The following is a 14,115-nucleotide window of genomic DNA, read 5'->3' on the forward strand; positions in this document are numbered from 1 at the left end:
AAGCACATAAAACTTAGCTTTGAACAAATTTTATAGTTGCACTCCAAATACAATCAAAATCTGTGCCACCCTGTAACTTGTTGCCAGGCCGGTGGCGTATGGTTCTTTTCATAAATAGTTTTCTGCAGCAGTTGGAGGTGCTCACCTGAGCCACCTCAGAACCTCGTCAACCCTTAACTGCACAAGGTTGCATGCACTTTGGTCCAAATACCAAACCTGACATTACATACTGTACATACAGTTAAATATCCAGAACAAAACAACCATTCCTCTGGTTTACCAAGAGTCTGTGCAGAAGTGAATGTTGATGTCAAATAACCAAATTCATCAGAAACATGAACATTCAAACATTCAGTGATAAGATGTAACTTAAATGATAGAAACATCTTGGAGAAAATCTGAACGGCTCATGTCTGCTAAGAACGAGGAGGCAGGGTTTATGGTTACAGTTAAAAAGTGCTTCACTATTAGCAAAACAATAAAAAATAAAAGAAAAACAGAAATTAAAGTTCAGACCAACTTCAAGAAAAGGCATTAGTGCGTGGAGGGGGGTAGAGCGTGTCGTTCACTCATCAGAGTTGGCGGTTTGAAACTACTCTCCACCATTCTAAGTGCTGAAGCGTCCTTATGAAAGATACTTAACCCCCAAATGCCCCTTCCAACTGTGCCGACAGCGTATGAGTGCATGATGGAGAAAGTGCTGCACCTTTACCCACTGTATAAAGAGATGAATGGCAAAACTATACTGTACAGACCATTTAGAAGTACTTCAAGTAATAATTAAAACTCAAATACAATCAGGACAGGCTTTTCGATGAGTGCATTTTCAGAAATGAATCCTGAGAGGGGATTTAAAAAGATGACTCTGACAGCCTCATTTCGCGCCCTGACTGGAGAGGATCTTGAGGGTCGAGCCATCATGTCATCCATCTTCATATACAGTCCTACACAATGTAAAACAAAACAGTTTTCCCCTTCAAACGTATCTTGTTAATTTATATATAAATAAATAAAGTTCTTCAAAAGTCACAGAATCCAGAGAGAACAGTTTTTCCTTAAAGATCACTTTACTCCAGGGTACTTTAAGACATACACTGCAGGCAGGTTTAATAACCAGTCACCCTCCAGCAGTGTGCCAACAGCTGAGAGACACCTGAGTGTGAGCTGAGGACCAGGTTCTGACTGGAGCTCGAGGCAGCATGTGAAGATGAATGCATAAAGATCAGACACTTTCAAAAAGGTTGCATGAATATGTAAACCTGGTGGAAAGCCTGCCCACGTGCCGGCTATGTGTTGGTGCATTTCACATATACGTGCAACTGAAAAAGAAGAAAACTCATACCACAAGCTTTACATTTGTGTCACTCCATAAAAAAGGGCTATAACGCAAACTGGTCCTAAGAAATTACAAACACACAGAAAGTTTTGCAGCGTGTCGTAAATTTAAACCAAAGACACAGGCAGGGATTTATGGAAAAGCTGAGATTATATCACCACACTGTACGATGATAATAAGCCTCCACCAATTCATCACCTCAGCCAGGAGCCCTTACCTCAGCTAAAGTCTTCATTCATTTCTGCTCAATAGAAACAGTCTCACCCCCCCTTTTTGATTCCTCCTCATGATAAATGAAGACTTTCCCAGCTCAGAAACAATCACTTTCTTCTGTGTCTTTTCAGAAACATTTGAGCGGTCTCATTCATTTGCACTGCGAGCTGCCGTTTCCCCATTCAGCAGACACCAAGAGAAAAAAAATAAAAAATCTGAATACTGCCGGTAGTGGTGATTTTGTCCTCAACGTGTCTCTGTTTATATTGAGCACAGTTCAGCTCGTTCCCCTTCACAAGACAGACTTTTAGAAAACAACTAGCTTGCAATAATTTCTCAGTGACTGAGCATTTTCTGGCAGAACAATACAAGACATTGTGTTGTCGCATCGCAGCTGAGGGAGGAGGAGGAGAACACATAACCTGAAAATTACAACAACAAAAAGAAACACAAAACAGGAATCAAACTATGAGGTATGAGTCAGTTGTTTGCTGTGGTGAGATGTGTGGGAAATGGTGTAAAGAAAGGAAATTGGTTGAATGTGGTGAAACAAGACTAGAAGACACAAAGAAAAAAAAAACACCATCTCTGTAGCGGTATCTTGACTTGCAGATCATTGAGATTTCAAACTTCTGACATTTCTGCCTCCTGTCACAGGTCAGTGTGGAAAAGTTTCGTTTTAATCTATGTATTGATTTTTAGTGATGTCGATCACATATGTAGTGTTTAAATTGGGCAGTAGTCAGATGAAATATGATCAACACCTTGACATTTTTATTGCACGCTTAAACAGACATGACTTTTTTCTGTTCGGCAATTTTATTCTGCCTGGTGCGGTTTAATTTCCAGAATAAACATGTGTACTTCACACACTGCCATTAAACAAACTGATGTCACACCCACTCAAAACATAACCATTTTCCCAGTATAACCAACAGTAAACATTTTAAATATAAGGGTTGGCCAAAAGAATTAGTTCAACAATGTCAAATATTATTAAAAAAACATAAATATAACTGCATCTTTTGCTTGGAAGCATAAGTTTTTTTAACTTTCTTGGTATAAGTAAAATAAAAGATTGATAGCCTGCAACATGACTGATTGGATCATAAGGTTAGAAACTGACTTTATAACAAAACACTCAAAGGGTTAGGGTTGGCAGCTTCTCCTCATGCAGCATGAAGTAAACACACTTCTAATTCATCAGAGAAGGAGCAACTCAACACTCAGGAAGATTTGAAACAACAAAACAATCAGGATTCACACAGAATGTAACAGCTCTACAGTTTGACTTAAATCCACAAGACAAAGAAACAAGAGGAAATGCAGTTCAGAGTCAAACATGTGCAACAGGTTCAGCGTGACAGACACTCTGTCAAAGCCTGATGGGAAACTGCAGCAGCTTAAATACTGCACGGGGCTGATGAGCTGATAGAAGACAGGTGGAGTGGTGGGTCTGGGTAATCAGGGGACTGACGTCAGGTGGGTCGCCCACGTCCTCAGTGACAAGAGTTAGACTGAGGTTGATTTGGGTTTTTTACATAGGAAGGTTGTTTAGTGAGTGAAATGAAAAAGAATCAAAGTGGCAACCATGATCAGAGCTTTTTAAACTAGAATATCACTCAGTAAAATTACCACCAACAATCCCCTTCAGTTAAATCAAGCTGCACCAAATCACACACACACACATAGATATCCATTTCCTGAATATGTTAGATTTTTTTCATCAAGATCCATGATTTATTCCCTGGTAAAAGTGGAAAATGTCAAAAAACAAAACAAAAAATCAATGGAAAATTAAAAAAAAGTAATAATAATGATCTGTCAATAAGTAATGCTGTCTCACAATCAACATTAAATGACCCAACATTGTAGTTTCACACAAATGTAGAAACAACAGAGCTGCTGTTTTATGTAAATCCGAAACATAAATACAGATTTCACATCATATTGAAGAGCATAGTTAATCTAGTTATTACAAAATATTAAAACAACTTAACAAACGTAGTAACGAGCCTGTGAAGGTCTCTCAACTCTGTTTTCGTCTTTTATTCCTAAATTAATTTGCTTTCAATGCTTGTTGTTAATTCACAAGAGTAACTGATGGTTGACAGTGCTGACTTTGTCACTGTACCTTTCTTGTGTGTGTGTGTTGTGTATAAAGTTTGTGTCAATCCTCTTGTGAATTCTCCTCCACCTTGTGACATTTTCCATCGTGGTCGAGGAAACTTGTTTGACAAATTTTGTCTTTACCTGTCGACTGTGCCCTCAGTGACAGAAGAAAAATGAAGGCGGGGATGAATGAAGCGATGATGAAAGGAAAGCATGACGCCTTGTCCACGGCACAATGAAGGTGAATGTGGTTCTGCTTGTGTTGCTCACGGCTCTGAAAAGAGGACAATGATGTGTTCTACCATAGATAAGGTCCCCATTGAGAAGGAATTTTCAACCATCGTCACACATTACATCAGTACAGCACCATTATGAGAATATCGCCTGCCTTATTCCACACGTACTCCTGTCTCTCCAAGCAATACCCAAGGTCAGGTTATAGATTAAGGGCCAACTAGCAGTTCATTGTAGTGTCTACGTTAAAGGACTTTCTTTCCCAATTCAAATGCCCCAGACAGAGAGGCACCAACTTCCACTCTTTTCTAAATTACATCCGTAGCAAGACATAAGGACACGCCGTGATTTAGGGTGACAGCAATTCTAGCCTTCAGTGGAAGTGCTGTTGGAATGGGTGACGCAGGGTGAGGTAGATAAATTGGGATGACGTGTGAGACATCTGCAGACTTGGGGGTGTCAGTTGCTCATGTTAGTCTGTTAGCGTTTGTATATTGTTCCACCTTCCGGTCTCCTTGATGCGTAAAGTCTACATTTAAAATCTTCTGCATAAGACATCGGCTCCTTTCACCAGCTTCCAGAAAGCTTCCATCACCCGCATAACCCGACAGAACGACAGGAAAAGTTTGAGATCTCATAGAAAACTGAGAAAGTCTGAAGCTCCTGAAACACCTCATCAGTGATCCAGACTACACTTCCGTGTTAACAGCGTGTTAACATTTAAAAATCAAACACAAATCAAAATCATCAATCTGATGATCAGAATAGAATGTACGTTCCTCATTCAAAGAAAAGCATGTGTCCAAAATCAAACTTGTAGCCAGTTTTGAGCGTGTCATGTGTTCCTACTGGAAACATCAGTATGCAGATTAAAAACATTTAAAGTTGAGTGAGATAAAAATGCAGAACAACAAACTATTGAGTCAAAACAAAAAACAAACAAATAAATTAGTTGCGCTTGGTGATGAAAGCTCAGCAAACTGTCGCTAATCTACAAAACAACATTTCTTTCTGTCACAGTTTGACGTCTCAGGGTTCTGCATGATCTTCTTCTGAAAGTCTTTTTTTAACTTTTTACCTTTGTCAATGTTTACAAAAATGTCCAGAAATGCAGCCTCTCAATCCTCATGTGCCGTTTCACATTTAGCTCTATGGTAACTTGATGCAAAGCAAATTAACATGCGTAAGTGCATCTTGGGACGATTTAGATTTGACTTCTAATATAAACAATATCTCCACTGTGAAACATTGTCATCATTACATTCTTTAGCTGTCTTTATCCCTGGACAAATCTCTTTTTGTTTAAAATCAGCAGCAAATCACAGTCTTTGAAACAGTGTGTCTGATCAACACACAGGGGGGGGTTTGATGCAGAACGTGGACACGCACCTCCTCTGTGAATGGGATGAATTCTTTAGAGTGTGGATAGTCAGGATTTTATGTATCTGTTCTTTAATGCCCTGCTAGTGGAAAAAGGGTTTGACTTCAGGCTGAGGTCCCAATTATCTCAGGACGTTTTAAATCAACCTTCTCACGCATGTCGCTGTTTAAGAAGATAAAGCAAATCTGTCTTTGTCTGCCTGCCTTCCCAGAGGGGGCCGTGTTTATCTCCTCACAGCCATCTCCACACTGCAGAGTGTGATTATCTTTTTCTTCTCCGCTCAGCAGTAAAGAAATGTTGTCACTTTCTCGTTCCCGGGTTTACGGGCTGCTCACTTCAGCGCTGATTAGCGTTTGTGAAAGAGAAAAGGAAATTCTCCCGTTCCTCATTCTGGAGGGCTTATTATCACTGAAGGACGGTAGCGCTGCATTGTGGTCCATCAAAAACAAGAGAACTCAAAATCACAGCCCGCCTTTTTCAGAAAGGTGCATGTTCCAACTTAGGGGTCGCAAGGACACAGTGTGAGGGAGCGTGGGTTTTCCTTCTCCTTATTAAAGATGTGAGGAGACATCAAGAGGAAGGTAGACCTGTGTCTGATGCCTGAATGCAGCAGGGCCGTTCATTCGCTCGTCCGCAGGGAGATCGGAGCTGTGGAGGTGGACGTGGAAGCTCGAGGCTGCTGAGCTCAAATACGCTGAGATTTGACACAGAAAGATGTGTGAAGCAGGTATCTTGCTGTCCTGGCTCCTAAATGGTGGAAGGATCTCCCCATTGACACCAGGACAGCAGAAAGTCATCACATCTTCCCCCGCAGACTAAAAACACAGCTCTTCTGACTACACCTTGGTGATGAAGATGATGTCTGGTAACCAATTCAAAAATATAAATGATATATATATATATCATTTACAACAATATATATATATGGCACTTACATGCAGCACTTTGTAGTTTGGCTTTTTTGAAGCAAATGGTACTTGATTCTTGTTGTTCTGGGTTTGTTCCCTCATGGCTGATGCACTTATTGTAAGTTGCTTTGGATAAAAGCGTCAGCTAAATGAAATGTAATGAAATCAATCGCTAAAACTGCTTTTGCTACTTTAAAAGCAGAACAAGTAGCACTTTGGTAAGTCACTATTACAATAAGAGAAAACATGCAGAGGAAACCTTTCCACTTCGCACACGAGCAGATCATCTGTGAGTGTAGGCAGAGTATTCATGTGTTGTACACACACCTATGCTGCTTTTAGTAATGCACTGAACTCCAGAGATCCTCCTGACATTCTCCAGAGGAGCTGTATATGTGAACGCCAATGTCCGAGTTAGAGCCTCTGGAGTATCTGCTGACTTTCTCCACCTGACCCCCTGGTAAAAATACAGCAGAAGGTCCAGAGGAGCCGATATGAGAACACAACAGGAGATTCTCTGCAGGATTCACAGCAAGCAAAGGGTGTGTCGATGACATTTCTAACACGCAACAGTCAAAAATATAAAGACAAACTATGGCAAGCACAATACAGGAAGCTAACACAGCGTGTGTCCCGGTGGCTGGAGGAAAAGAACAACATAGGGTCTAAAAATACATCAATGAAAGAAGAAGTGCTTGATCGAAAGAGAGCAAGGATCTCGCATTGATCGGTACTTTGTAAGAAGTCAATCAAGTCAGTCGAGTGAAGTCCAGCGACCGGACTCAAACAAAAGTTCGCAGGACATCAGCTGAACAAAAACATTCTGTCATCTGAAAACTCAATGACATCCTGAAAACTCTGTCATTGAGAATGTATTTCCTTTGTTCTCATGTAACATTGATTTTATAAAAGCCCATTCTATAATCTACTATTTCAATAATATTTTTTATCAAAAACATTCTCCTCTGAGACCTCAATAACATCCTGCAAACATTTTAGGAATGTTGCATTGAGACATTTTTTTCTCTGTTCTCTTCAGTGAAATTCTAAACATTTAAATGTTGAAATGAAAACTTTATAAGAAGTTGCAGGTACCGTTATCCAATGTTGTGGGAACGTTCCCTGGGATACAGATAAGATGTTCCAAGGCTCCTTTCAAACCTGTTGTTTTGATTCACCCTACACTGAAAAGTCTGAAGTTCCAGACCAAACAATGGAGGTGTGTAAGCGTCCTCACTCTTCTAATGGTGGCTGCTGTCATTTCTGTACATGCTCACTCACTGTTTAGCATCAGTATTTACTGCATTGACTCAAACTGCTGTGTCTATTTTTAAACAACTTTCCTTTTTGCAGACACGTTCCGCTGCTGAGCCTCGTCTCTGCTGATCTCTTCACCAGTTTAACTTCAACGACACAATACGGGATATTCGCGCGTTTCATTTATTCACAGTGCAGTTACACAGAAACAGAAAAGTCCTCCCATATGGCTCATTGTTGCCTGAGACGACACAAAAACAGTGTTTCCTAATGAGAACAACAGAAAAGCAGTGCAGCTATTTGTCAGGCTAATAATGCACAGTGAAAGAGGCGACGCTATTAAGAACACATTGATGAATCTGTCACAGACATGCAGTTTATTTAACATTCATGGTAAAAAAGTTTGTTCACCGAGGTGTTTCATGATATTTTACTTTTCAAAAATGTGAGCAGTGACTTTGTGAAACATTTTTAAAAAGATGTATTTTAACCACCAGTGTTGGTTATCAATATTTGCAGCAGCAGAGGGATGAACAACAGGCTGTCATTTTCTGTCTTTTTCATTTTACTTCATATGAAGATGTTTCATGATGCATTGAAGAAAACCACACGAGGATTTACCCACCTGGCTTTTTGAAGGCCCACAAAATTCCTGTAGGTTATGGTAATATTACACTGTAAGTCCTTGCTAATGTCGGGAAACATGGTGTCAAGAAAACAGTTTTTCCAGATGACCTAAGCCACTTCATTTTGAAATCTTATTTTAATCCCACATACCCACAAGTCATGTTTTCCAACAAAAGTAGTGTGCAACATATGGTCACAAACCAAGCATTATGTACCCATCATGCATTGCACTTGTGGTGGAGAGACGAGAGGGCAGCAGAAACAGCCTGACCTCTCGACGAAGTAAATAAGAGCAGAGCAGCACATCACAGCACAAACTGAAGCAAACAAGTTTATTTTTTTAAATTCAAGGATGGTGACTCAACATGCTTTTTAGCTAAAAGAACTAATACTAATCGTAAAATATACATTTAACCTTTATGAATTAGGCTTAACTTTAACCCTAATATTTGAGTTCCGTTAACTCGAAACATGGTTTAATCTAGGACTTTTCTAAACCCTTTTATATAATAATGAGTAATGATAATATGGACTCTTATTTTCCAGCATAAACCCTTAAACTGCCTGAAAATATTCTGATAAATGGATGATTATTTCAGTCTTTGTAATTTGCTGCAGTTTGATTGAATTTAAGGAGAGTGTTGGGACCTGTTGGAGGTATCAGCTCTCCAGGTGATATTCTAGTAAAAATTGTTTTCCTATTTTAAGTATTTGTTAAGGTAGTAAGTCAGTTGTGTATTTAACTGAGGTGTCACAGGTTCATGGTCAAAGATATTTCTTTGTTCAGCAGCGCAGGTGATAACACGGATGAGAGCAGCACATGCAGAAGTGTCAACAACGAGGAGGAGGAGGTGACGAGGAGCAGCAGCAGGTGGATGCAGAAGCTGGAACAACTGCACTCAACAGAGCACATACCTCCTCGCCTTTAATTAAAACAAGTCATATAATTCCCTGTGAAATCAATAAAAAATATTGGAAAACAAGATAAGATAAACATTAATGATCCCATTCTGGGAAAACCCCTTGTTAAAGCAGCAGATAAGAAAGAATAAAAGAATAGGCAATAAAACTAAATGAAGATTATGTACATATTATACCTTTCAGTACAGACAAATGATTGCATTTTATTTTATTTTATTTTTTGAGAAATGTACTTGAGTAAAGTGCAGTGGCACGAATTGACTGCCAATGACTTAACAATAAATATGTTAGTGTGTGTTAATTTCACAATAACAGGCATACATGTCAAATATAACTAACCCTAATTCCTTCTTTGCCTGAGTAAACCTACACAGGGAGAACATGGAGCCTCCACTCAGAAAGAGTGAGGCTGAACCAGAATTCAAACCAGTAACCCTGTTGTTGTGAAACAACCACACTAACCACTGTGCTGCCCTCTGCAGAGGATCAAGCTATAGCCTACAGCTATTTCTGCAGAATAGTAGTGCTGTCTTTCTACTCTCTTTTAGGCTAAAATAAAAGAACACATACACATTGTTGGTCTCATTCATCCCTTGTATGTTTAGAGAACAAGGTATCGAAAATGAATGATTGATTAATCCATGTTGTGTTGGTGGTCAGCAGCTCTGTCTGATAGTGGGTTGATCCCATAGGAATCAAACCCTTTAAGGGGGCCGGTCACACACTCAGTATGTTTCAGTGGCGAATCTTCCCCTGCCATTCACTTCCAATTAGCGCAAGCGAGGGGGCAAATAAGACATTTGCTTCCGGTGGTGAGGCAAATCGCGGCTTTGGTGAACTCTGAACCACGATATTCCCTTACTGATGACCAGTGAAGAGGACCATCACGTGTCAGATTAGCAAGTGTGCTATAGCCGACATATTGCCATCTTGCAATGGGAGTTGGGCCTTGAGGTTCTTTCGCCGCCCTGCATGCTGCCTCTTTCACGTCACGCATAGTTTCTCCATCGTCCATCCAGCATGAAAGAGATGTTGTGATTGTTTGTTTTACAACTGCACAGTGAAGGCAGCGGAGAATGATAGCTGCTGTGCAGCTGTGCTGAGTTCAGGGACAGAGACAAAGGTTTAGACTGTATTGTTTGCATGATATACGAAAAAACCTTGGGGCTGTTGTTGTTTTCCTGTTGGCCAATGCCAGCTCTCACAGTTTATACACAACACCTTTACCCACACTACTTCCTGCCGCACACACACACACATATTTTCTCAGGCACATTATTCTCTGACTCTAGCTCCAGTCATTCCAGAAAGACAACAGGCACAATAGCGCCTCAGAAATGGGAAACCAGAAACCTCACGTGACACTCTCTTCTCTGCCCAGTGCACCTGCACAGAGCGCAGACTGACTCCAATGTCCTGATGAGCAATTTGCTATTATTCTCCTCCTGTCTGATTTCACTTCACAGACTTGCTCCAGTTAATTGCTACAAGCCAGTGGGTGAGTCAGGAGCTGGCAGGCGTGTGCGGCAGTGTCTTCATCCAGCCTGTCAGAGCCCACTCTCCTGCAGTCCTGAAGATTTGCAACTAAATTAGCATTTGCCTTTTTTTTTTTTTACAGTTCTGTTGGAATCTTTCCCCTTCAGAAAGTGGGATTTCTATAGAGTTCAAGTCAAAAGCAACGGGGTGTGAAGAAGCTGTCACACATGATGCTACGACCTTCACACATTTAAGCGCTCTGATCCCCTGATTCCTCACTGATGCTCCCGCAGAGTTTCTCTCTTCTCATCTTCCCAGGACAGATTACTTTGCCAAAGTTCCCATCTAAGAAAAAAAAATAAAAATAAAAAATACGCTGGCTGCTGTCATGGACTCTTATCTCTGTTTCATCTTGCCTGCAGGGATAAAAAAAAGAGGTTTCAGATAAACATTTAAGACACCGTAGAGTAGTGATGTGAGACTTACTGCTGCAGACCAAAGTCTACAATGATGACACTGACCACAACTCTGAGGCACCACTTTTACTCCACTACATCAATTTGATTACTTGAGTTACTCTGCATATCCAGTTCATTAATGAATACAAAATATCATCAACTAATAAATTGTCTTATACATTGAATTGCTCTCAGTGTTTACAATAGACTGAGATGGACAACATGTTTCAATGTGCAAAAATGAAGCTGGAATAGATTTAAGCTTCATTCATGACATCATTTGCAGTCAGTCGATTAGGGGATGGAGCCGTAAAGTAGAGACTCCACCCATTCATGTGCCCAGCCAATCCCAAGTCATCTGCTGTTAATCATGACATTTAACCCTGCTTTCATATCATTAAAAAAAAACATTTAAACCCAACTTATCAGAAACATGGAAACTTGAACATGCACCAGTGTGATAAGAACTAGCTAAGATAGAAAAAACAACTTTAATAAAATTTGTAACGTTCTTTGTTCACTAGTTTATGACAGTTCTGAGCATTTCTTCCACCACTGAACAAAATCACTGGTTTGTACTGGTTCTGTATCAGAATCACCTACGAGGTTGTTTATAAATCCAACATAACTAGTTGTACTGACACTGAAATGTGGATTAGTACTGTAAACAAGTGAGGACCAGATTAGTTTGGAACCAAATGCACTTCACCAACAGCTGGAAATAAATTAATTCAGCAGGATTCAAAATGTGTTTTTGAGTCGCATTTAATTCAATATATATCTTGTGTTTTCATGGAGAAATGATCAGTCAGTGGAAGATTGACAACAGACATATATGTACAATACTTATGGTTGAATAAATACATTAAATGGATCGGCCGAGACACTTTGTCCTTTATGTGCTTTGGTTGTGACATATATTCATTATATATTAAATGGTGTGCAGATCTGCAGGAAGGCTCTGCAGCATGCAGCAGATAATACGTCACTGAAATAAAAGTCTGAGTTAATGAGGGGTGTAAAAATCAGTGCCAATGATATAATGATCACTTATATCCTGCTAAATGATTCCTGTCCCGACAGGAGTGTCCTCTTCCTCCTACATCCGCGGGGCACGAGTGGTCTTTGAAGCTTTCATTACTGAGTCAAAGAGCTTAAAAGTACAACATTCAAATTCACCAGTTCCCACGTCGTGTTTTGTATCTCGTACAGAGCAAAATCAGCAGTTATCTCCTCACACTTGAAACAGAGAGCGGCGCTTCACCTTCATGTCACCTCGGTGGAGATGTAAAGTACGAGGCTGTTACATCTTGTTCTTTGTCATTTTCTCCAGTATTACATGGTGTCCTGGGGGTGTAGCAGGGTTTTTTTTCTTCAGCTGAAATCCATTGGCACTCCCAACAGCATAAAACACAAACCACATCTGTGTCAGTCAGCGGCTCTCAAACTGAATCTGGAGCAGCGGCTACGTTTCTAATTCCCTTCATGAACGAAGAATCAAAAAGAAAAAAATGGAAGCTTGACCCAAAAAAAATGAAATAAATCAAAATCTGCATGATATTCTGCAGCCGTACATTACACACAAATTCTCAGGGGGTCTTTATTTGACGTTACGATTAATGCATGTGATGCTGTTTCACTATGAGCTCCTTAATCCTCAGTGAGTCTTTATCTGAATGTCAAAATAACAAACACACAAGAAAAATCAATGTTAGTATATCCAGCTCAGCGTGAAAGACAAAGATTTTCGATGCCTCCTCTTTCTCTCCAGCGTTCTTTTTTTTTGAATGAAGGAATGAGCAGGGGTAATGTTCGCGGCGACCACTTTGTGAATATCAGAACAGCTGATTGTTTCTCGGCTGAAGGGAGGATCTTTACCTTGTTCACATGCAGAGCCAGGTGAGTGCCAGTGTTTATTGAGACTCCTGAGGTTTGTTTCTCAGGCAGTCTGTTGTGTGCAGAGCGGCCATGATGCTCCTGCTCCTGCTGGTGGTGGGGGGGCAGGCTAACCCAGGCAGAGCTACATGGAATATTAATGCTCTGTGTCGCACCACCTCTCCACTCCTTGCACAAAAGCTGCTTCAGAAACGTGCAGAAAAAGCAGTTTTCTAAAGAGTTCTAAACATTATCAAAGGCGTGGCTCGGATCTTTAAATCTCAGCCCGTTTGTCTTCTCCACGCCGCTGTGCATTGTGGGAGACTTGAGGTGAGGCTTTGGATTTGTCTCCTCTGGCTGTAGAGTGCTTTACAGCCGATGGATAGAGGTGTTTGAGCAGCCTGGATGAACATCTCAGCTTGAGGTGACAGTTGACGGACAGTAATGCAGGAATAGCTGGTGGGATCAGCGGGGATGACTCGTCCGCCCACAATTACCGACCTGTCTGTGTGACAGTCCCTCGTCGGCCTGGACTGCGACCTCCAATCTGAGAGGCTCCGGGGCCGCGGCGCCTCCATTTTGTGTTTTTTTTCCCCAAGTCCCCTCAGATTACCTCACACTTTGATTCCTGCCAGTGCAGAGCGGGGCTGCTCTCTGAATCAGCAGCCAGGCAGAAAATGTGAAGAGAGGCGAGCAGGCTGCATAATTGACTTTGGACTAAAGCGGAGGATTCAGGTGGAGGAGGTGTATCTGATTAGTGGCATCCCGCTCCGTTCAGATCTGTCTCCCTTCATTCCGCACAGAACAAACAATGACTAACATGAGTAATGCAGGTGCCTTTTACTTACTGATATTTCCATGACCTCTTCTATTTCCGGTCTCCAGTCTAGTCCCAACAGAAAAACTCTTTAAAGACTTTTTTAACCTTCCACCTCTGTGACGTTGGAGCCTTCTGCCAGAAAAGAGGAAGCTGTGCACAAATGTAAACTTGGCAAAGTCAAAGAGGACTGATGTAATCAGTGTGGATTCAAAGGTTTTAGGTTCTTCATTCAGGCTTTTCCTTGAATGCCATGTTTGTTTACATCCTTGTTTCTGTACACAAAATATCTTGTAATCTGACACACCCAAATATCTTCAACAGGAGAAACAATACAACACCTAAAGCTGTAACAGAAAATGGGATAATAATAAGAAACTCAAAAGATCCCTTGCCAGGGAAATACACTTGTTACAGCATTTGATAGTTAGAATGAGATAGGAGGGAAGAAAACACAAAAGTATAAAATAGAATAAAAAAAGGAATGAAATTCAAAATAA

The sequence above is a fragment of the Paralichthys olivaceus genome, chromosome 5 (genome assembly GCF_024713975.1).
Source record: "Paralichthys olivaceus isolate ysfri-2021 chromosome 5, ASM2471397v2, whole genome shotgun sequence".
Taxonomy (NCBI): Eukaryota; Metazoa; Chordata; class Actinopteri; order Pleuronectiformes; family Paralichthyidae; genus Paralichthys; species Paralichthys olivaceus.